Here is a 25078-nt window from a genome sequence, read left to right on the forward strand (position 1 = left end):
CTTGATGCAGTAATGTTTTTGGACTGTTTTGCAATTTAAACAGTATTGGTATCTGAATATCCTCCTGACTCCTCCTTTTTAATTTTTTAATTTGTAACTTAAGAGTGCCATGTGCTCTTTCAACAATAGCTTGACCCTGGGGGTTATATTTAATCTCTGTAATATGAATAATATTATGGAGATCACAAAATTGTTTAAATGTTTTGTTAGTATAAGCAGGTCCATTATCTGTTTTGATTTTAGAAGGAATTTCCATAACTGTAAAAGTCTCCAATAAATGTACAATAACATTTTTAGTGGATTTTCCCTGTTGAGCAGTAGCCCATAGAAATGAAGAATATGTATCAATAACTACATGTACATAAGAAAGCCGACCAAAAGAAGGTACATGTGTAATATCCATTTGTCATAACTCATTAGGTTGAGTTCCTCGAGGGTTGACACCTGTGGGAATAATTTTTAAATGTAATGGTCTACAAATAGGGCAGGCTTTTACAATTTGTTTAGCTTTTGTAAAAGGTATCTTATATTTAAGATGCAAATGTCCTGTATTCGCATGATTAAATTGATGTTTTTTAACGGGTGTAGTGAACATAACTAAGGAATCCACTGTATTGTTACCTGATACTAATGGTCCGGGTAACTGAGAATGAGAACGTAAATGAGTAATAAAATAAGAATGATTTTTTTTTGAACATGTATTTGTAAATTTTGAAATAAAGACAATAAAGCAGGCTTATTAGAATATAACACAGCTGAATAGATATTTGTCACTATTCCAACAGAATAGGCCGAATCGGCTATAATATTAATAGGTTGGTTATGAAAATCTAAAAACACTTGTAATATAGCAAAAAGTTCATTTTGTTGTACAGAGTTAAAATTTGTCTGACGTACCCAGTAAGATTTTTGAGTCCAATATGTAGCTTTATTTTTAGATCCATCTGTAAATATAGTCAAAGCTTGTGGAATTGGCTGTACAGCTAATAAGGTATTAACCACAAATTGTTGACGTCTAAAAAAATCCCATAATTTACTTTTAGGAAAATGATATGAAAAAGTTCCCATGAAATCTGCTAAAGCAATTTGTAAGGTTTTAGTAATTGACAACAAATATTTCCATTGTTCCTTAGTTAAAGGGATAACTATATTGTTTATATCTTTTCCTATCAAAGTTATAGAACGAACTCTACCATTCATAATTAAAGCTGTAACCATGTTAATATAAGGCATAACATTTTTAGATTGTTTAGTTTTAGTGAATACCCATTCTACTGGCATAGCATTCTGACCTAAAACTGCAGAGGGATAATGAAAAGTATTAATAATATATAAAGTTAGAGGCAATTTAGGATCAATCCTAATTAAAAATGTATCCTTAATTTGTTGTTTTACAAACTGTAATTTTTGCTCTGCTTTTGTTGTTAAAGAACGAGGGCTGGATGGATCTGAAGAGCCCTGTAGAGTAGCAAACAAATGCTGTAATGCATGGGTAGGAATACCTAGTGTGGGACGAAGCCAATTAATATCCCCTAATAATTTTTGAAAATCATTTAAAGTGGATAACTTATCTCTCCTAATAGACATTTTTTGTGGAATCACCTTTTGTCTAGTAAGAATATATCCCAAATAATGACTAACTTCTTTCTTTTGAATTTTATCCTGTGTTATTACAAGTCCAAACGGAGAAAAATATTGAGGTAAAGTTTTTAAAATATCTTTTAAAACATTTCTATCACTATATGAGAATAAAATATCATCCATGAAATGAGCCGTAAGAGGCCATCGTGCACGCACTGGTTTTAATGCTGTATCAACATAAATTTGACATATAGTTGGGGAATTTTTTATTCCTTGGGGTAAAGTCCTCCATTGATATCTTTGATAAGGTCTTTGATAGTTTGTTTGAGGAATTGAAAAAGCAAACCGTTTTTTATCTTTTGGATGTAATGGGATGTTAAAAAAACAATCTTGTAAATCTATAACATATATAAACCAACCAGCAGGGAGCGCTGAGGGTAAAGGAATGCCGGGCTGAAGGGCTCCCATTTGAAATAAGGATGAATTTACAGCACGTAAGTCTGTTAAAAGTCTCCACTTGTCTGATTTTTTTTTTATCACAAATATTGGAGAATTCCAAGGAGATGTGGATGGTTCTATGTGATGTAGAGAAAGTTGTTGATCAATCAATTTCTGTGCTGCCTGTAACTTTTGAGTAGTCAAAGGCCACTGATCTATCCAAATTGGGTCATCATTTTTCCAATTAAGCTTTAAAGGATTTATTTCCCTAAGCTGTAGAAACATGTAAAATATTAAAAATGTATATAAGCTCCCCATTGTTCTAATATATCTCTTCCTAAAATAGAAACTGGCACCTCTAAGATATAAGGTTTAATAACAGCAACTTGACCCTCTTTATTTTTTATATGTATATGTATTGTGGCTTGTCCAATTGTATTTACTGGAGTTTTACTTACTTCTTTTATATTACATGGAATAATAGTATAAGTAATATGAGAAGGCCAATCAGTGGGTTTAACAATAGTAATATCCGAGCCTGTATCTATAAGAGCCTGAATTTTTTTATGCTCAATAAAAATATTAATAAGAGGTTGTTGTTGAGATAATTTAGCTGTCCACATTACATTAATAGGGTTAGTGCTGCCGAACCCTCCTGTTCGCTGAACAACAGAGGATCCTATTGGGATATAAGGCAGTAAAATGAGTTGAGCTATACGTTCTCCCTTTAATAATTTATAATCTGTAAGTGAGGACATCAGAATTTGAATTTTTCCAGTATAGTCTGCATCTATAATTCCTAAGTGAACAGTAATGTCTTTTTGATTTAAACTAGATCTACCCGTGAGCAAGCCAAAAGTTCCCGCAGGCAGGGGACCAAAAATTTCTGTAGGAATTCTCACGGGAGATTGTCCTCCTCTTAATTCTACATCTTTTAAGGCTGGTATGTCCACTGCGGCACTGTGTTGGGTGGCTGGCTGTAGGGAGAATACGGTAGATTTACCCCATTGATTTGTCCGGGGCCCGGGGTAGGGCCCGTTCTCCCGTTTCCCTTTTGTTTAGCTGAATTAACTTGTTTACTCCTGTATTCACGAGCCCAATGATTTCCCTTCTTGCATTTTGGACATAAGCCAGGAGCTCTAGATCTCTTTTTTTGATCATTGCCTACAAGTTTTGGACAGGCCCTCTTTACATGTCCTGTCTGACCACAATTAAAGCATTTTAAAGACTGTTCCTTTTTAGATTGTCAATTAGTCCACGTGGTTGCCATGGTTTCAGCAAACAGTTGCATTTTCCTAGATTCTGAATTTAAATCTTTACATTGTTTTATAAAATTGTCAATCGTTCCAGTATCTTTTATTGGAATTAAAGCCCTTTTGTATTCATCATTAGCATTTTCAAAAGCTAACATTTTTAAGAGATGCTCTTGTAAGTCTTGTCCCACTACTGTTTTTTCTATAACATTTTGAAGTCTTGTAACGAACTCAACATACGGTTTATTGGCTCCTTGCAGAACTTTAGCCCAAGATCCATATTCTGATCCTTTAGGCCGTATTTTATCCCAAGCTTTTAAAGCAATATCTTTTAATTGAGCATGAATCTCTCTTGGAGCTCCTGCCTGATGCTCAACAGTATCAAAGAAACCTGTACCAGAGAGCATGGGATAAGAAATGAGTCTAATATTAGGATCTCGATCGTTAGCATTTTGTCTTGCCTTTTTCGCACAACCTTCCATAAACCACATGTGCCACTGTAAATATTCTGGCTCTTTTAAAAGAATTTTGGCCAAGGCTTTCCAATCATAAGGAGCAAGATTACCATACTGATCTGCTACCGATGTTATTAATTCTCTAGTGTAATGAGCCTGAGGGCCATAAAGGGTTACAGCCTTTTTTAATTTTGCTAAATCATTCATATTAAATGCTTCCCATCTAGGGGGAACTGCCGCTCCATCTATTGGCTGCGGCCTGATTACAGGGAAAGCAAAGGCAGGCTTTTCCTCATCAGAATCCCCTAATTTTGGTAAATCAGCCAAAGCTAGCTTGGCTTTACTCCAATTAGGGTTAGATGGAGGAGGTGCAGAGGGAACTACAGGCGGGTTCTGCTTAACGGAGAGTTGTTTCACCTCTTGTGTTAAATGCTGTATAGCCTGTAAAATTGGGCGATTGTCATAATTTGATATTGCTGCGGCAGCTAAAGCTGAGTCGGCTGTAGTGGATTTTACTTTTAGTTTGGACGCCTTTTCACTACTTAAAGCGATAGCGTCATTTTGAACTACATTCTGCTCCTCCTCTGTGAGGGGCAATTTCTGAATAACTGGCTTAATTTCTAGTTGAAGATTTTCTACAATATGTTCATCTTCCATAGCTTTTAATAAAGAGTACACAACCGACCAAATAGCCCAAAAACGTAAAGGAATCTTCTCCTCCTGTTGCATAGCCCTTTCTATACTAACCCTTGTCTTTCTCCATACTTCTACATCCAAAGTTCCTTCATCTGGAAACCAAGGATTATATTCTTTAATTGTATCAATACACATATCCAAGTCAGCTGACCTGAGCGATATGCCATATATAGATAATAAATGTTTAAGAATTTTTAAGAAAGGAGAGGAAGCAGATTGTCCCATTTCCCCGTAATAAAATTATACTTACCTTCCTAAGCGACCTTCGGAGTCCCTGAATTCGGGCGCCACTTGTCGTGAGTGTCTTAGAGCACTCTGAACTCCGGGCAAGGTAAACACGCACACACGCCTGATCGGGACACGGGGGGTACAGTTCTCGGAAAAGAAAGACAGGAGAGACACCTTTACTGTCTGCACCGCGTTACACTGCACTGCACGCACAATCTTTATTTTAGGATTCATATATAGTAAACCCGATCAGTTCACAGAGCCCAGATAATTAAGTAGTGAAAAGGCATTCTTTGTGGCAAGCTACAACGTGACAGACTACAATGTTTATTCTAAAACTATCTAAGTGAAGTAAATAATCACAACCAGTTCTCATAACTTCTCTAGCCCAGGAAGAAATTCATTAGCTCAAGAATGTTGTTAATTTGTCTGCTGTTAGTGTCACAAAGGGTGGCCAGCCACTTCCTCAAGACTTCTGCAAAACAAAGCCAGCTCACAGTATGGATTCCAGAGGGTGAGGGGTCTCACTGAGAACAGGCATTCCTATTCTACCTCCTTCTCGCATACCAGGGCGGCTATTGTAAATTGCAGGTTAGAGGGGGTTGGGCCTACAAAGTGACACCTCAGAATTGGGGGCCGAGGAGCCTTTCTTGTTGCTGCCTTTTCCCATATTCTCTGTTCCTTATATATGCAAGCTTATATAGGAGACCCAGCTTCTCTCCCTGTCAGCCACAGCCTGATCGAATTGCGCCGGTTAGGTGTTCCCGCCCACCGCAGCGCACCAGCAGGGAGTTACGGACCAGGCAGCCTACGCGGGGCCCGCCCCTCCTGGCCACGGTCAGGATCTGGGATCTGGGTTGGGCCAGCCTACCGGGTCCGCCAGCAGTGTCATGCAGGCCAGGCACTTTTCACCAGTCCCGCCCGAGATGGGGATGTGTGGCTGGAGTCGCCACCGCGCCCTGCTCCCGCAGGACTGCCCGGGCCCAGAAAGTCCTCCACTGGAGTCAAACTGTGGTAGAGTGTCAGTTTCCTCTCACTCACCTCACCACAAGTCAGTGCACGCCTCCCTGCCCGTCCTGTTTTCGACTCTGTTCGCAGATTCCCATTCTCAGAGCTTCCGAGCGTCTCTCTCCTTGCCGAGCCGCTGTAGAGGCAGTCACCATGCAGCGGGAAACCCAAATCGCGGCTTCCAATGGCGCGGGGTCCAGCCTCCACACCGAGGCTTTTCTGTTCCTGTTTTAGCACCAGGACTGCATTCCAAGTTGGTTTCTCTCAGCCCAGTTCATTCCTGAGTCAGCAGAGCATATCTCCACCTGCTTATGTCTTCTTACTCCGCACCCTTCCTGACTTCTGAACCAAGCCTTTAAGAGAGCCTCCGTAGTATCTGTTATCTGTCCGCCATGTTCTCCCGGAAGTCCAGTGAAAATAATCTTTGCCTTCAAACAGAAGGTAGAAGGAAATCCCCATATTTGCTCTATTGCATATGGTCACCCTCCCAAGAGATGCTCAGAACTCTGTCCCCAGTTGCTGACGGTGGTTGAAGATGTTTGATTCTCAGCCCGAGTGCCAGTAGGCTCATGGGAACAGCTGACTAGTTCTTCTCCCAGCCCACACCAGGGGTGCTTACTCAGAGGGCAGGCAAATTGCCTTCTTGTGTAGCTGCCTAAGGCTCAACATGGCCGGTCCCGGGTAGCTGCTGGCTCTCTTCGCAGCCCATGCGAGGGGCGCTTACTGAGAGGGCGTGAAAACAGCCTTCTTGTGCAGCTGCCCAAGTCCCACCATGGCCAGATCTCAGATAATTGCTGGTTCTCCTTTATTTTTAATTTAAATATTTTCACTATTAGTTTGGAGGAGGGGTGATATCCCTCATCTGTTATCCTTGTTTTAGAATCTTATTTCAGAGAAAGTGCAAGGGAAAGACTAAAACACCAGAAAATTCACACATTAATCTTCTTAACCTTTTGTTTCTGTTTACCCCCAGGTGCAAAAATATGGTTCCAGCTTCCAAGATGTTTTCTATTTATAGGTCATCTAATGTTCTCATGCTTTTTCTGAAATGGTTTGCAAATTCTGTTGGTGGAAAAATTGCTAAGGTATGTAGATGATACTATTTTTTTTTGTCTTTTTCATTTTTATCAGTACCAGGGATCAAACTCACGACTGTCTGCTTGCAAGGCAGGTGCTTATGCCGCTGAGCTAAATCCCCAGCCCCATAGATGATATTATTAATAACCTTTTATGTAAAGCCAAGACTTCATGGCAGTAGCTGTTAAGCATTGCAAATGACCTAATCGAACAATTTGGTTGATCAGTTTTCTCAACTTTTCTTGCATTGAATACCAGGAAAAAAAGTCAAAGAATTGAGGTAAGAATTTGGTCTGTACACTTATGAGTACCTGTGTTTTTACTGTATTCTTGGGTGCTAAGTAGTCTAGTGATAAAATTGGGAACTCTGATCTGTGTTTGGGCTTCATGATCATTTCTTTGGTATCCATGGTAATCAGCGGGTACAGGGAGAGCTTGTACAATTAGAAGCCTAAAGAGGACTTCCTCAATAGATCTTGCCTCTTTCATTGAAGTTTATCTTGTTTTCTGATTTATCACTGAATTTTCCTATTTTATTCCCACTTAGTAAAGGTTGACAGTGATCAAAAATTCAATAACAAAGCTGGGCATGATATACTCAGGAGGCTAAGGCAGGATGATTAGGAGTTTGGGGCCATGCTGCGCTATATAGTGAGTTTAATGCCAACCTGGCCTACACAGTGAAATCCTATTTCAAGACACAAAAAATATAATTACCAAGAAGAGAAATAATACAGTCTTAAAATAGTCTGACATGGAGGCATAAACTCATACTCCCAGCACTAAGGAGACTGAGGCAAGAGGTGAGGCAAGAGGCTACTTGAGCTTATGCTGCAAGTTTGAGGTCAGCCTAAGCTAATGGTGATTTCAAGGTCAGCCTGAACTACATAGTAAGACCCTATCTCAAAAAAGCCAAAGTAACTAGTTAAAATTAAAATAATTAGTGGTGACTGTCCAGAGTTGTCATTTTGTGAGCTTTGCATCTCATGGATTTGCAGAATTCACTTAATGTGGATCTTAACTGTTTAAGGAAAATAAAGAGAGAACACTGTAGCTACCCTTAGATCAGGGATCCTCCAGGTTGTGTCCTCAGAAATGTGATTTAGTGCACTGGGTTTCTGCTGGAACATCCCTGTGCTGTGTTGTGCAGCTCTCCTGGGACACCCTAAATACCCCACCCCCTGAACATGTGGGGCCTTCTGTGCCTTTAGAAGTGACATCCCTTTCTCCTCTGTCCATTTCTGTTTAGGATGTGAAATACCCCGAATATCTTGACATTAGGCTATATATGTCACAGCCGAATGGAGAACCCATCATTTATGCTCTGTATGCAGTGCTAGTCCACGTAGGATACAACTGCCGAGTGGACCATTACTTATGTCACGTCAAAGTAAGCCGTATGGATTTTGCTCGTTGCTTTTACATAGACTCTGTAAGACAGCAAGCACTAGTGTTCTTTGGGGGAAAAGTTGAGAGTTTTACAATTGTGTGAATGCTTCTTTTTCTTATTCTTTTTATTCTGTTCTTGTTAACAAAATCTGATCTTTGTCTCTTACTGGCTGTCTTTTGCAGGCTAGCAATGACCTGTGGTACCAGATGAATGAGTCCAGGGTATCTCCCCAGTGATACTCGATCTGTGCTAAGCCAGCAAGCCTACGTACTGTTTTATATAAGGCATTGTCATGAAAAAAAGCTACCAAATATTCTGTAATGTTATTTCTTTTCATCTCACCCACATTAAATTGTTTTGATTTGGGGTTTTTTTTTTTTTGATTTTTTGGTGGCACTTGGAATTGAACTCAGAAACTTGTACTTGCCAGGCAGGCTCTTATGGCACTGAGCCCTTGAGTTACTTTTTGAAAACTGGAGTTTAAGGTTTACACTGCCACGTGCATGAAGAGTCAGGAGGCCGCTTTTGAGCATGGATTGTGAGCTGGTGTTAGAGGTCCAGCTCTTTGGCACTCAGCGCCAGAGGCGGAGACAGGAAAAGGTAACCACTGAGGGGGTGGGGTGGCTTATGCTGCTGGCAGCAAACAGAGTAGACCTGGAGATGTGGAGGCCATGGGCAGAGGGCTGGGGAAGGGAGCTCTGAGCACCCTGCATGGTCCCACCCAGCACCTCCCTAGTACTGAGCACAGTGCTGGTTAGGCATTGGCCTGGGCTCAGACCAGCAGTTGGGTTGATCCTGCTGCAGCTGCAAACTGCCTCACAAATTCCACTTTTGGAAAAAAATCTGGTGTGTATTCCACCGTGGATGTGTACTCTACTCCTGTGCTCCTTTTTTTCATGCTGGGAGTAGAATGCAGAGCCATGAGTAAGTTATGCAGATTCTACCACTGAGCCACACTGCAGCCTCCAAGGTGGCCCTTTTAAATATTGGTAACTTCAAGTTAAGAATACCCTGAAATGCTCAACAGTGGCAAAATGATGCATTAAAATATATGCAGTTGTTAGTGATTTTTTTTCTTTTTTGAGACAGTGTCTTTATCTTAGTCACTTTTTACTCATTGCTGAGACAAAATACCTGATGCCCAAGTTGAGAAAAGAAAGGTTTATTTCTTACAGTTTTTGGAGGTTTCAGTTCACACTCAGTTGGCTCCAAGGCAGGCGGGCATGGCAAGCCGGAACCGGCAAAGAGCAAGACATACCTTCTTCCTGCCATTACATCACATCCTGGCTCCACCCCTATGTGGGGGGAGCACTGACACTATCAATCCAAGCACTAGACAATGAACCAATCACAAATGCACAATGCAAACTCATGAGGCCTGGGGGACACAGACATAAACCATGACAGTCTTGCTATTTTGCCCATTGCCTGGTAGGAGTGATTGTTATAAACCTTTTTTTTTAATGACTTGGGAAACTGGTGACTATGTGGAAAAAAAGTAGTTTGAAATATTAATCAATCGTATTGGGTGAAAGATGGGGAGATGATCTATTGGAATAAAGGGGAACTATTGGGGGGGGCGGTTGTGTGCTGTAGTATTTTTCCTTTTTTTTTGGACATTATAAGTTTCCTACAGTGGTAAATATTTTTAATTTATAAAGACAAGAAGAAAAAATATCCTGATAGCAGCATCATCAGAATAGAGTTTAAAAGTACTATTTCCTTTACCCAGCTGCCCTTGTGTCCTGAGCTGAGCACCCCCCACTGACCTACACCCCGAAAGCAGCTAGTGCAGCCTAAGGCTCTGTGCAGTGTGACTTAGAATCAGTGACTTCCAGAGGGACTGAGTCTGTAAATCTGTCTCTACTATCCATCCATCACCCTAAGCCCTCTCATTCTTTGTCCCTAGGACCAATGATATGAAAAGTGGGAGTGAATTTGCTAGGCATCCCACCCACTGCCATGGCCAGTCCTCTCCCCACCGGCTCACCAGTCCTCGGGGCATCGCTAACAAGCAGGCTGCAGCAGGGCTTCCTGGACCACAGCTTCCCCCTCACACAGTGAAGGTAACACCTCAGAGGTGGCCTCTGATTTTACCTCACTCTAAGGGTCTGTCCTCAAACCTTCAGGCTAACATTCCAGTGATTGTCATGTCCTGTCTAAACCTGGATTTCTTGTCAAAAAGTTCATTCAGGTCTTTTGTGTCAAAATTTTAAATGTATAAGAATCTCAGCATAGAAGTAAACAGGAACAGCTGGTGTGAGTGTATTAAAGGTGAGCACCCACTGTGGACTAGGCCCTACTCAGGGTAGATAGGTTTTAACCCATGTTAGACATCAGGAAAGTGACCCTGTTACAAGGACACTTTATGTCCACATAGCTGTCTTAGGACTGTGCTGTTTCTCCATCTGCTGTCCCCAAGGGATCATGCCCCTGTGCCTGTGTGCCCAAGAGGCCTGATGTGGTCTGCAGGGCATGGCCCGCCCCTGCTCTCCAGAGTTCCTGGGACCCCATGCCCAGGCCATCTGCAGCTTGAACTACACTAGATCTTTGCTGCTGTCAGGTTTTAAAAGAGTTTGGTTTGTGTTATCAAATTATCTAGTTAAATGGTTTTTTGGTAGACATTGGGCTCTATTTCAGGTAAATACCCTTGTGAGCTTAGCGGATAGCCAGCTGAATTGGGCTCTGTTTCAGTGTGACACTGGGGGACTAGAAACCCAGAAAGTATTTGCCTAGGAAAAGGGGCAGTCAGTGTAACTGACTTTTTATTTATTTATTTGATTTTTGTACCTGGAATCCAACTCAGGCCCTTGCACTTGCCAGGCAGGCACTGTGCCCTGAGCTATATCCCTAACCCTATAATTGACTTTTTAAGAGTTTGTTTTTTTAAGCAGCAGATTTAGATATTTAAGAAAACACTGACAAAGCCAAACACCATTTGTCTGTGAACCAGCTGTCCCCTGTGTTGTCACAGGGCTTCAGTGGTAGTCATGGAACTTACAGCAACAGAGCTGAACCAATACAATGCTGAGGCATCCCTGGGCGGCGGCAGCCGTGACCTCACATGCAGTCCTGAAGCGGCCTTTCCTCCTGCCCGTGTGCTTTCTCCCTTGCTTGAAGGCCACAAAGCTGGCTTTACTTCTGTCTGTATAGTGGTGGCCTCCGAGGAAAGCCAGCCAAGGAGACTGTATGTGAACTCATGTCAGGAGGGCTGTGTTCTGCCAGACACTGTGTGTCCCGTGTGTGGATTAACCAGAAAATGAGGGCCTGTGAAAGGTGCACATGGGCAGAGCAGATGAAAGAGAGGGGCTGTGTTCGAGATTTGTGTAACTTGTCAGTCACAAGAGCAAAGGGGAAGGCAGTGGGGCCAGAGCAGGCCCTGATTCTGCAGTGCTGACCTGGCTGTGGCTTTCTTCCTTGCAGAATTCACCCCGCTCCAGTGGGACCAGGCCACGGAAAGACCCAGCAAGGAGTTCCACACCAAGTCCCAGTGGAAGTCCCAGAGTCAAGAGGTGTGGTCCTGATAATATTACTACTTCTTTCCAAAACTGATCAGGGAACAGCCCCTGAGATTCCAGAACACCCTGAGAAACAAAAAACCACCATTGGAATCATAATAAGCTGCCTGTTCTCCAAGCCCTATCTATCTATCTATCTATCTATCTATCTATCTATCTATCTATCCATCTATCTATCTGTCTATCTGAAAAATAACCTGTAGGATATGTCAGTTTGCCTTTGAGGAGAGTGAGAAAGCTGTCTGTGACTGCTTGTCGTTTTCCTCTGTGTCGCCTGCCCTGGCCAGCAGTGCCCTTGCACACCTCTGAACCCGACCCCACGTGCTTTCCCATTTCATCTTTTTAATGATGAATGAGTATGTGAAGGGCAAACTGAGTTTAGAGAAAGACGGGTCCCAGCACTGTCATGAAGCATGTATTTTGTAAGGGCCTCTCTAGAAATTTGAAGTTAAATTCATAGAGAATATAATTTGTCCCCATATTCAATTTTAGCAAAAGCCAATATATTCACCTACCTGTAACGTAACTCAGAATAAGAGGAAAGGAGTTTGAAATGCAGGCGTGGTTGCTTCGTGGGCAAACTGCAGGTGAAACCACTGCTGCAGGACTCTGCATCAGGTGGCAGCCGCCCGCCCGCAGGTTCACCGTGTGACCGTTCAGCATAAACGCTGCCTCCAGATTTGCCATCTGCGCTGTCGGGCTGCGGTGGTGACTGACTTTTGGTGACGTTCCAGCCGCATCACGGTGTGACCATTCCTCAGTTTACACGGTTGTTGGATTCCTGGGGAGTGTAGTGTCCGTGAAAACTGTGGCAGTAACACGACTGGGATTTTCACCCATGGGTGTGAGGACGTGCAGGGGAGGAGCCTCCTCCTGGCACTGCGCAGCCCAGATGGCCCCTGAGACCCTGAGTCAGGGTGCAGAACTGTTAAGAGTGAAGAGGCAGAGAACGCTCACTCCCACTTGACCTTAAGATAGAGCAGCGGGGCTGCGCTGTCATTTCACAGTGATCTTCCCCGGTTTCTTTCCTAACCCACCCTGGTCCCCAAATTCAGTGTGCAAGAGAGTAATTACACATTTGTGTAAATGAGGCCATGTATGTACTGCAGCCAAGCACGCCTTCCTTTGCGTGTGGCCCCAAGAACCCCGCTTCTACTCTCAGGACAACGAACTTCCCCGTGGGGACTGGGGACAGGTTATCTCCTCACTGAAGAGCCGAGATCCAGGCGGGTGATTGATTGTTTCCTGGCAGCTGGCAGCTAACCTTGAGAGTGTGTCAGAAGCTTTCCAGCTGCCAACGGCAGCCTGCAGTTCCTGCAGAAGGTTTCCCCAGAGCCTCAGTGAGTCCCTGTTTTCCACGATTCAAGGAGCTGTTGGCTCTGTCTGGAAATAGCTGCTCTGCTTCTGAGGCTCCAAGAGGAAGAAGGGAGCCAGAAAAGTCAGCAGTCCGTGATTCGGCTGTTTGTTTAGACTTAATTTTTAAGAATTAGACATGCATCTGGAAATAGGAAAAGTCTAGAGGTGCAGAATTATTGTTGCTGAAAAACAGGATTGATACATTTATTTCTATTTAATGAGAAAATTTGGTGTCTAGAGATGATAGCCTGATAGTGACTTGTGGCCGGCTATATTTAAAGTGATAAAATATTTAGTAAATGTAAGCCATGGCAAAACCTGTATAGCAGTCATGCTAACTATTGGCTTGTCTCTTTCTTTCGGCGGGGATGCAGTCCACCTGGAACAGGGCAGAACCCAACAGGGGACCTCACTGTGGTGCTTGAGGCTGGCAGCCCCACTCCTGGTTGGCATGAGAAACTGGACCCAATCACAAATCTGTGCAGCCAGTTTACGGAGGCTTTCCTACCCCCTGACAGCAGTCTCATGCTACCAAAGTTGTCTTAGAAAACAGCTCAGCCAAACCTGATGAGTCTTTGCCCATCACAAACCTTCATAGCACCAACAAGATGTGCATGGGGGTGGATCCACTTCCTGAACCCTGTGATGCTCAGCAGGCAACACAGGACTGCAGCGAAACCCCCCAGGAGGTCAAAACTTTGCTATCCAAGAGCCTACAGGACTCTGGTCCAGCAGAGACAGTGGAACAGCTGAGCCTGGCTCCCTCCACACATCCAAAAGGTGAACATGAGCCCGAGCTCATGGTTTTCCCTCAGTGGAGACCAGAGTGGTGACACAGAAGCTCTATCCCAGAGCACAGGTGAATCTGCCAACAGGCTGCCCTCTGCTCAGCCACACAGGACCCCAGGTGCCCATCCTGATGGTCCTGAGCACAGTCACGGAGAGAGGTGCCGTGAAGGTAAGGCTGTCCAGAATGTTCTGGATCGCCCTCCCGTTAAAGAGAAAATTGGCAACCTTAGGAAAGTTGACTGAGGATAGTACCATAACTGTTGAGACTGCTCCTCCAGTGGGGAACACATGCAGAAAAGTTGGAGTTGGAGCAGGACTGAGGGTCATTGGCACAGAAAGCGGTGCCAGAAAGCACACCAAGCAGGAGTGCTGCACTGTGCTGCCCTGCAACAGGAGCAGGAACCCTCTGTGCTATGGGGAGAGTCAGTCACAGCAAGCACTGCAGTCTGGGAAGGTTCAGCTTCCACCACTCCCAAACCAGGAGAGGGGCTGAGCAAGACTGCAGGTACTACCCTGACAGGCACATCCGGTACTCAGGCAGGGAGCCAGTGTGAAGCCGCCACACAAGGAGAAGAAAAGGAAGAAAAAAAAAGAAGAGACACTGGGAAGAAATCAGAAGATTTTGCAATAGAAGCAGGACTGCACTTACAGAAGGCCTCAATCTATGGGACCACTAACTGTTTCCAGAGACTCGAGGGCAGCTTCCTGCCCACCGATGGCCTGGCTGTGGAGGGCATTGGATCTTTCCGAAAGAAGCATTTGAGAATGGAGAGCAGGGCCAATAAGAGCCACGTGTTGGAGTATAGCCAGGGTAAAAGGAGATTTTTGGAACTGAGAGAAAAAACACTCTTGACAAGGTTTTTTGAAGTGGTGACTAACACATAGAGATGGAACCTGAAGTGGCCTCAAGGGTGCGCGAGTGACACAGGGCTCCTGCCTCGTCCACCTCGACTCCCAGGCCCTGAGTGACTCATTGTAGTTTGGGTGCCTGACACTGATCCCTAGCACCAAAGGATGGTTACGTGGAAGTGGAATTTATGACCCTGGAATTTAGGCACTCTGGGTGTCTGAGTATGTGCTCCCAAGACAGAACTTTTGTGTTTTTCATGTATTTTGGAACCCTGAGAAACTTGTTAAGAATGAAAGTGACGGGAGTTGGGGCCGGGGCACAGGTTGACAAGCTGCGTCTCGAAGGCCAAAGCCAACCCTGTGCCTGTCACTCATCACCTGTGAGTAACAATGGCTTTCGTGTTTTCAAAACTTCCAAAGAGCAGCAGCACTTTGCTTCCCCTGAACGATGTGTGAAATCCAAATGTCAGTGTCTGTAGACTTTGGCTGAAGCGTGCAGTGGTCTGTGTGAGGTTGGTGCTCCTGACAGAAGGGAGTCGTCACCGCTGAGACCGCACAGCCCACCACACTCAGTGTTTGTCAGCCGTCCCTTCACAGGGAAGAAACTTAGCCAGGCCCTGCCCTAGACACTGAGGGTCACGTTCTTGAGTAAAGGCCATGCACATCAGTGCAGGGATTGTGACACATCACCTCGGTTGCCCCGAGGCCTTTTGGGTCCTCAGTGGTTGAAATGTGTTCTCTTGGGGAGGCCCAGGCAGGGCCAGGCTCCTGCCTTCCGCAGACCGGGATCTGTGTGCAGCTCTGACAGTTGTGAAGAGAAGCGGGCTCCAGGAAGGCTGAGGCCACCACAGGGAGCACAGCAGACTCTGCTGCTGCCAGGACTGGAAGGAGGCAGTGTAGCATTTGCTCTTCGCGATAGGAGACTGTACATGCGCAGAGTGGTTTCACATTAATAGTTCAGCGATTTGCAGAAGGGATGGGTGTTTCTGACCTCGGTGTACTACCTGAGGATCGGGTAGTGACACAGATTTGGTCTGTGTGTTGGGCAGGGTTCCCACATTGTCAGAATCCCTCATCCTGGCAGGGCAGGTCACCCATCTGGGGACAGCAGCCTCCACAGTGTTGGCATGGCATTCAGGGCCAAGTCCACTCAGCCACTGCAGGTGCTGCAGTCAGGTCGTGTCTGAGTGGTGGCCCATTCTGTCCCCAGTACAGGACCACTGATGACTGGTTTGCAGCCAGCACTTCTGCCAGGAGCACAGACCAAGGGCCCTTGGACTCCGGGCCTCCTGAGAGGGAGCCTGGCTGAGGCCAGCACTCTGCCATCTTCTGTGCACTTGTGCTCCTGTGTCCTGACCTTTGACCACTCACCTTTCTCCTGCAAACCCCTGACCTCTGGCTCCATTCAAATCCAGTTAATTTCTTTGGCCTGGCCTGAAGTCCATTCCATCCTCCTGTGAGAACTCAGCAGTGTGATGGGGCGGGTGTGGCCTGTTCCCTAGCTACAAGCTCTGGACATCTTCCATGGGACCAAAGGCCCTCATCATCATGAGAACTCGCTTTCCTCTCAGGAGGACCTTTGCAGCAGGGGCTGTGTGCCAACCTGTACTTGCTCAGCCTGATATGGGATTGATCACAGGTAGCCAGTGTTAAATTGCAAAAAAAACCTGTTTCATTGTAACCATGTAATGCATACTCAGAGCAGACACCACAGATTGTACAAAGTCATTAAAAGGTTTCTTAAGGATTGCCTTCTTAATAAAACAAAAAATTCACAAGTTAAGGTAAGCACTTTTCTTGTCTGTTCATCTTCTTTGTAGAAGCACAGAGAGGGACAGAGAAGGGACTGAAAACCTAATTCCCTGGGGTTGAGCTGTGGAAACAGCAGCAGGGGTGGTGGTCACTGAACTCCAAACCAGCACTGGAGAGCGCAGAGAGTGGGGAGACCTCTTTTCCCAGTCAGCTTTCCAAGGGCAGCCTCGGCAAGGGAAGGACAGGCCTGTTTCCTCCCTCCTCCCTCGCTGGAAGAAGCCATCAGGCTCCCCATCTGAATCAGCAGTCATTGGATAAGCATCTGGGATGAGAAGCCCATGTCTGTCCCCTACCCAGGCAGCAGAGCCCATCCCAGGAGCTCAGCGCCTAGGCCTAGAGGTCACGCTGAGGCTGGGTCACAGCCCTCACCTGACACGGCCGCTCTGTTGGGATGAGGTCCGAGTGTCTTAGAGCAGAGCCTTCATGGTGTCCAGGCTGTGTCTGAATCACTTGTATTCTGTGGTCCTGGAAGGTGGGGACTTGTGTTTCATGCTGTGCACTTGTGGAGGTAAAGGGAGTGGTGAACCATTTAAGCCACGAAAGCAAACTGTTCCTGTGTCTCATACCCAATTGCAAGGGTGATTTCAAATGAACTTCAAGGCAAATTATCTATAGAAGATCAGTATACAGTTAATTAACATGCTTTATCTGTGTGTCCTCAAGGGAAAGCACTAACTCTGAGGAACTAAACTCTCCTTGAGGACTGGGAAGGCTTAGCCACAGTTGGGGTTCAGGCTGGGCGGGTGCAGCAGGGCCCAGCAGATGGTGCCTCCCTGGCAGGGCCACCAGCGGTTCCTCTGCAGCTGCCTGGCATCCCTGGGTTTCTCTACTGCCATTCAGGAAGTTAGTGATGGCTTCAAGGGAAAAGAGCTTCCCAAAGACCAAGGGGACCTGCAGACAGGGTGGGACAGAAAGGGGGGCCTGGCTTCCTGGGGTCTCTGCCTTCAACTAATGCTTGTGCCTCGTCTTTCAGATTCAACATGCTCCAAAGAGCCCATGCCACCTCAGCCTAAATGTTAAAGAAAAATTTGTATGTCTGCCTGATACTTCCTTGCTAAGTACTGTGCAGATTTTACCATGATTGAAGGTATGCTCAACTATTTCAAGGAAAGAGACATTATGGTAGCTACTGTTATATCGGGTTGTCTTGTGGTAAAATACTGTGTTGCTTAAATTGTTCTGTTCTGATCTGCTTTGTTATGTCCTCTTTTATCTTAATCTCTTTAAAATAAAAAAAATTTAAAAGATTTTACCATTTTTTAAAATTTTTAACCTTAACTACTCTTATTCCAAAGGAATAAGCACTTTCTACAACTGTTGACCATTGTAAAATATAGGATATACAAATCACATTGAAAATAATGACCTGTAAGCGCCTGCCTTGCAAACATGCAGTTTTGAGTTCAATCCCCAGTACGGAAAAAAAAAAAAATGACCTGGAATAAAACATCTCAACTGCTGCTTGATTCTGGATTCTGATTGGTTAGTCATATTTCATGTAATGTTTCTCCAAGTTAGAATCTGGTGCAAGGCCAACTGGGAAACCGTGAAATTGTTTAAAAGTGCAAACTGACAGTGCACATAATTAATTTACAGACTTATTTAAAAGTTTACAAGCTCTCAACCAGACTTTGAGGGAAGTCTGTTTTCTGTGATGTCTGATTGTGGACACTAATTTGCTTCCTATTTTTGTTGTGTTCTAGATTTGAAAACATATTTTATAGACAAGTTCTGTTTATTAACTTTCTGGGACTTTTTCAATTAACTTACCACTTATGATGAGTATTCACATAATGAATGTATAGTCCAAACATCTGTAAAGCTCACAGTATGTTTTTATTATGTAACACTTTTTTATACCGTGTCTCATCACTTGTGTGATATTAGAGTCTGAGTTGTCAGCTTGGGTGCCTTAAAGTTTCTAGTGATTTTATTTTAATATGGATATGCTATCCAAGTGTGCCACACTCAAAACTCACTGGCCCTGCATCAGGAGATGGAGTGGGGAAAACTGCATTTAATACAGATGGAAAGTGTTTCTATGTGAATAAATTGTATGGCTTAGACAGTTTGTGTTGTTCAGAGATGTGTAAAGTTTGATCTTTGTTTTATGAAGTACTTAAAAAGCACTTGTCCCTGTAAATACACAGCGTGTACAATCTGTAGAGCACACGAATGGCAGGAAATTAAACACTTTGTGCCATTTGTTACTTGTTTTCCCCATTTGCTTCCAGCCATGTCTTCTCTGACTTTGAGTTCACTTTCCTCAAACCTCCACAGCTCTGGCTGGCGTCTCAGGAGGTGCCTCAGACCTCAGAGGTGGGTCAGGGAGAACCAGCAGTGGTCTGCTGGACCCAACACGTGTCTGTTTTAAAGAAGCAAGTCTTAGACAACCTTGTTTTGACAACATGAGATTTAGTGAGGACAGTATTGCAAGTTTAAGTGTACACACTCGTCAGTTGTACTGTTCATTTTGCAATGAAATATCAGTAGATATTTTGATATCAGTAGAAAATGCATACAAGTTGTAGGGCGTATATACATTGAGTAACAAAACACCCCACCAATCACTATATGCACATTATTTGTATATTATCTATATTTAGGTAATAGAAATGTTTTTGAGGGAAAGAAAAATAAGAAAATGAGAAATCACAACTTGTGGATTCTGGTCTATAATAGACCTAACTGCTCAGCAAAGCACATTTGCCTAGATGTGTGCATTTGAAACCTTCAAAATAGGCCCTGCTTTGTGTGAAGCATTAAATGCTGCTTCACCTATAAACATCTTTGAGTCCATTTGGTGCCACATTAAACTACATGAAAGTGTTTCAGGACCCCAGAGATGTGGGGGCTTTGGGTGTGGATCTAGGGTGATTCCAAATAAACCTCAAGTGATACCCGGCACAGCAAGACAGCTGGGGCGCTGTGGAGCGGCCATCTCCCTCCCAGTTTTCCTCCTCAGAACTGCCTGCTGCCCTTTGTCTCTGGAAGAAACTTTGCTTTGGCCAGAGTTGGGACTGATGGATGACTCAGGACAGAGTGCAGACCCTCAGGTGGGGAGGTGAAGAGCATGGCTGAGCCTCACCGCCCCTGTAGTGGAGTGTGGTGGGGTCCCCACTTCTAGGTAGCCTGGTGGAGGCCAGGTACACAGCACGATGGCAGACACACTCAGGGTTAATACTGTCACACACACACACAAAAAAACCCTGGTGTTAGATTATTTCATGGGATGCTCTTGATAGGGCAAGTCACTTAATATTCTGAGCACCAGGCCTTCTGTATGACCGTGAAAGATTCACCACCAGCTCACTCCATGCTTAAAACAGAAAGCTCCACAACTGCTGAGCCAGCACTGCTGCAGTCCCTGGCAGAGCTGCACGAGGGTGACCCACAGTGTGAAGACATTGTAGTTGGTCCAGGCCCAGGCAGCTGGGAGCCAACTTGCATATACACCCATTGGTGTGACATAAAGCTACACCAAGATCAGCCACCCAGAGACAAAGGGCCCAGGGCTGCACAGTCTCTGCCTCAAGGCAGCTCATGGGAAGACATTTCTGCGTAAGTGCATTCAGTCTGAGGTTTTCATTCCTGGACTTGCTTTTGCATAGGAATACAAAAAACCTCCAAAGGCTGCAAACTCTGGGTGCAGTGGCACAGACAGGACGGGGCAGCAAGTCTGGTCAGGGGTCACCAATCAAACATCCCATGTATGGAGCTAAAGAGGGCCCAGGTGTTAATGCAGGGGCACCCCAAAGGTACAAACAAAGCTCCCCACAGGGGATACTGTGTCATCCACTGCCCTCGTCCTTGTCCAGCTCTGGCAAGTTTCACTGGTAGGGCCATCAATCCCTCTGTTGTATGTGGATGTGGGCTCACCCCAGTTTAGATTTGGAGCTCTCCACTGTTCACAGGTCCTTTATTTCAAAATACTAAATGTATGAGAATCTCAGCACAGTAGTAAAGAGGAACAGCCTGTGTGAGTGTATTAAAGGTGACACCCACTGTGGACTTGGGCTCTACTCAGGGGTCAGATAGATTTTAACCCATGTTAGACATCAAGAAAGTGACCCTGTTAAAGTACATCTGTAAATTACACAAATCGTGAACACCGCCCTTTGTTTTATCTGCACTACCCATGTGAGCCTTTCACAGGTCATAATTTTCTGGAAATTAATCCACACACAGGACAAATGTCTGTCAGAACACAGCCCTGTCTTAGGACTGTGCTGTTTCTCCATCTGCTGTCCCCAAGGGGTCATGCCCATGTGCCTGTGTAGTCAAGAGGCCTAATGTGGTCTGCGGCAGGGCCCGCCCTCACCTTCCAGAGTTCCCAGGACTCCCAGGACTCAGGTCACTACTGCTCTCAGGTTTTACTGCTTCTCAGTTTGAGTTTGAGTTATCAGATTATCTACTTGAATGCTTTTTTTTGTACACATTGGGCTTTATTTCAGTTAAATACCCTTGTGAGCTTGGCTAATAGCCAGCTTCCGAATTGGGCTCTGCTTCAGTGTGACACTGGGGGACTGGAAAACCAGACAATATTTGCCTAGGGAAAGGGGCAGATGTAAGTGAATTTTTTTTAAGAGTTTGGGTTTTGTGTTTGATTTTTGTTTTTTTGGTACTGGGAATCAAACTTAGGACCTTGCAATTTCCAAGCGGGTGCTATGCAACTGAGTTATATTCCTGGCCCTGTTTTTTTTTTTTTTTTAAGATAACAACAAATTTACATATTTAAGAAAGCACCAACAGGCCAAACACCATTTGTCTGTGAACCAGCTGTCCCCTGTGTCGTCACAGGGCTTCAGTGGTAGTCATGGAACTTAGAGCAACAGAGCTGCACGAGTACAATGCTGAGGCATCACTGGGCCTCACATGCAGTACTGAAGCCCTTTGTTTTATCTGCACTACCCATTTTTGGGATACAAAAAACCTCCAAAGACTGCAAACTGGGTGCAGTGGCACAGACAGGACGGGGCAGCAAGTCTGGCCAGGGTTCACCAATCAAACATCCCATGTATGGAGCTAACGAGGGCCCAGGTGTTAATGCAGGGGCACCCCAAAGGTAAAGTGAAGTCCTTTGGTAAATGGCTCATCAATTAAAATGTATTCCAAGTCCCTCTCACCTTGAACAAAGAATCGAACGAGACAAGGGGAAAATGTGCCAAAAGTTTATTTGAAGAAGTAAAATGAAGAGTGATTTTTTCCAGCTATACCACTTCTAGGCATTTTCCCAAAAGGACTGAAAACATCATACCACTGTGATACATATGCTCCCATGTGTATAGCAGCACAATTTGTAACTGCCAGATCTTTCCTTCTGCTCATGTGCTTTCTCCCTTGATTGGAGGCCAGCACACTGGCCTTATTCTCTGTGCATAGTGGTAGTCTTCCAGGAAAGCCAGCCTAAAAGAACACCCATGACCCTGTGCTAGCAGGGCTGTGTTCTGACAGACATTTGTCCTGTGTGTGGATTAACTTCGAGAAAATTATGACCCGTGAAAGGCTCACATGGGTACAGCAGATAAAACAAAGGGCAGCGTTCATGATTTGTGTAATTTACAGTCACAAGAGCAAGGGGGACAGGCTGTGGGCCAGAGAAGACCCTGAACCTGGAGTGCTGACCTGGCTGAGGCTTTCTTCCTTGCAGAATTCACTTCACTGGAATGGGATTGGGCCGGTGAAGTGATTTAGGAAATGGTGGTGAACTTCATGCACCCCATAAGCCAAGCTTGGTGTTGGCCATTAGGGAGGAGAGGAATGAAGGCAAAAAGAAACCCAAGCCACCCTGCTATGTGGTGCGGAGACAGAGGTGTGTTCCCCCAGGACAAGCCGCAGGGAAGGGAGGTAGGGATACGGTGGTGACAATTGCAGTGTTAGAGAGCACAGGAGTCTTCCCAGGTCTCTCCACCTGGCTCCTGTTGTGGTCTCTGGATAGGAGACCCCTTCTCTAGGGCTACGTGCAGTCTGGCCTCCCCAAGCAGCTATGGTCTTGGGAGTGCTGCCCAGGCTGATGATCTCCTGAAATAGAGGCAATCCATCCATGCTTCCCAGGGAGATGACCTAGCTCTTTCTTGGCTGTGCCCATGACCAGCAGCCTGCTTTCTTTTCCAACTACCTGGTCAATAATGTGGAGGAAAAAACCAGCTTCCTAAACTAGGCATAGTCTTCTTCCTTTATGGCAGAACTTTGCCAAGATTCCTAGTTCCACAAGCAGTTCATTAGCTGCATGCACTGAGACACTGGGATGTTCCTGGCAGAGTGTGTGGAGGTGGGCAGTCTGCTCGAATGGGATGTGAGAGAGAGAGCTCAGCTGAGAAGAGAGGAGGAGTAGTTTTGCGGTGACTGGGGACTAGAAAGAATTGCAGGCTGAACAGGGGGTGATGTCCTTGGGGGTCTTCATCCTTTTAGAGACCTGCTTTTCTTTCCAGATCCAATTTTATGATCCTGAACTCAGTGTGGCAGTGAGATCACAACCTTGCATTGTAAGGAATCTGGACCCCTGAAGACCCTGGCCTGAGGGCAGATCTTTTGCATCCCTGGGGTACACCACTGCACGGGGTTCTGTCAATCTGGCAAGCTCAGGAAACTCAGTCAAGGACCAGTTTTCACAACTCTCATCCACCTTCTACACACCATGGTCCCCTGCACAAGGCTGTCCGCCCTCTTTCCTGAGACAGGAGATGGGCGTGGCTTAGACTGGCTTGGATCCGAGAGTCTGCATAGCACCACCTCTCAGGACCCTGTGTGTAGAACTTCTCGTGGGTTCCCATGAAATGTGGATGACGTGTAAGGACACGGACACCAGGAGGAGCCACGTCTCTTTCACAGTAGCCCACCCTGTATCTATCTCCCAGAGCGTACTTTTATTTTTGCTTGTCTCTTTGTCCCCCTTGTTCATCCCAAGTTTGCTCCACAGAGCCATTTGCTCCCTTACCCCTTCACCCATCACTCTTCATTTTACTTCTTCAAATAAACTTTTGGCACATTTTCCCCTTGTCTCGTTCGATTCTTTGTTCAAGGTGAGAGGGACTTGGAATACATTTTAATTGATGAGCCATTTACCAAAGGAACTACTCAGTAACATTTCCTTCACATTCAGAGAAGTGACTGTCAGATACACACATCCTGGGAGGGAAGCCCTGGGTGCTGGGAGGCCGCTCAGCAGACCTCCTAGAAAGCACATCTTCCTGGAGGAGCAGTTTTGGTAGAAAATCTCTTCACTACCATCAGCTGGGTCCATATGAGGCTGTGGAGAAAATTTTTTTGTACTTGGTGTGTATCAGCCTATATAAATTTGTATTTCCACTTAAATTCTGGGTTTTTTTCTGTTGTCATAATTTTCTGGAAGTTAATCCACACACAGGACAAATGTCTGTCAGAACACAGCCCTCCTAGCACAGGGTCATGGGTGTTCTTTTAGGCTGGCTTTCCTGGAAGACTACCACTATGCACAGAGAATAAGGCCAGTGTGCTGGCCTCCAATCAAGGGAGAAAGCACACGAGCAGAAGGAAAGATCTGGCAGTTACAAATTGTGCTGCTATACACATGGGTGCATATGTATCACAGTGGTATGATGTTTTCAGTCCTTTTGGGAAAATGCCTAGAAGTGGTATAGCTGGAAAAAATCACTCTTCATTTTACTTCTTCAAATAAACTTTTGGCACATTTTCCCCTTGTCTCGAATGTCTACAACGGTAGACATTCATTGATAACAAAGTATTTTCACTGTGAGATATTAGACGGCACAGGGCAGATATCCAGAAATGGCAGAGAAGTATCCCTAACCGCATGTTCATTCCAGTTAGCCTGCAGACACACTGCTTATGGCCTGAGTGCACCTGGGAGAGCTTCCTTTCCCGTTTCCCTATCTAGATGACTTTCTGCTCTTGCCAATGACATATATTGTCCTAAAGTAGATTATCATGGACGTTTATCAGAATGACAAGATTAACCAAGGTCTGAGAACCACAATGGGAAATGATGGTTCAGGATTTGGCTTAAGAATGAAGGACTAGTGAGAAAATTGGACTAACAAGTTGGTGGAAACTCTGGTTAGAACTCACTTAGAATGTCAATCTTCTCATCTAGAAAAGGCAGCCCCCTGGGGTCTGACATCATCTCTCTTCCTTCCACATCTCCTGGCCCAGGGCAGAGGAGCATTTTTCAGCCCAAAGCCCAGGCTGCCAGTAATGACAGTCATGGGAGGGAACAGAGTTTCCTGTCCAGACCACGGAGAAGAATGCAGACTCGTCCAGAAGGAGCCAGTGGACCCCTCCACCAGACTCCCAGGAACTGGGAATCCATACAGGGACAAGTGACAGGGTGAGGTTCTCTGGTCCCCTTCATTCTGAGGCATTTTTCAACTTTACATGCTCACTGCTAATGTCACTTGGAGGACTGGTAACCTTTTTTAAAAAAAATTGTTTGATTTCTAAAGCATGAGATAATTTCAAAGTGACTTGTATGGACTCAGAATGAGAAGAAATTAAAAGTAATTCAAAGTATTACACATTAGAGTCCCAGGATTGTCAAGATTGCTCTGGGATATGTTGTAAATCTCCTGAGTTCATTTTCAGCACACAGAGCACAGAATAGTTAGTATGCCTCTTTTAAACACCTTGAGT

General features: G+C 44.9%; 1 long non-coding RNA gene across 3 annotated transcripts in view; it reads left to right on the forward strand.

The window, feature by feature from the left end:
- Positions 1-23443, forward strand: part of LOC111753295 (uncharacterized) — a 51055-nt gene extending 27612 nt beyond the window's left edge. The window contains exons 2-8 of one of the 3 annotated variants that reach the window (XR_002791315.2): positions 6633-6744; positions 7986-8126; positions 8309-8726; positions 10036-10192; positions 11550-11638; positions 13375-16422; positions 17424-23443. This is a non-coding gene — a long non-coding RNA (uncharacterized LOC111753295). Of the gene's footprint in view, positions 1-6632; positions 6745-7985; positions 8127-8308; positions 8727-10035; positions 10193-11549; positions 11639-12136 lie in introns of all 3 variants that reach the window. The other 2 variants (XR_002791314.2, XR_010042324.1) reach the window with 2 other exon arrangements.
- The last annotated feature ends 1635 nt before the right edge of the window (positions 23444-25078 follow it).

Source organism: Cavia porcellus, unplaced genomic scaffold (genome assembly GCF_034190915.1).
Source record: "Cavia porcellus strain 051 isolate PalLab524CR breed Dunkin Hartley unplaced genomic scaffold, mCavPor4.1 scaffold_23, whole genome shotgun sequence".
In the NCBI taxonomy this organism is placed as follows: domain Eukaryota; kingdom Metazoa; phylum Chordata; class Mammalia; order Rodentia; family Caviidae; genus Cavia; species Cavia porcellus.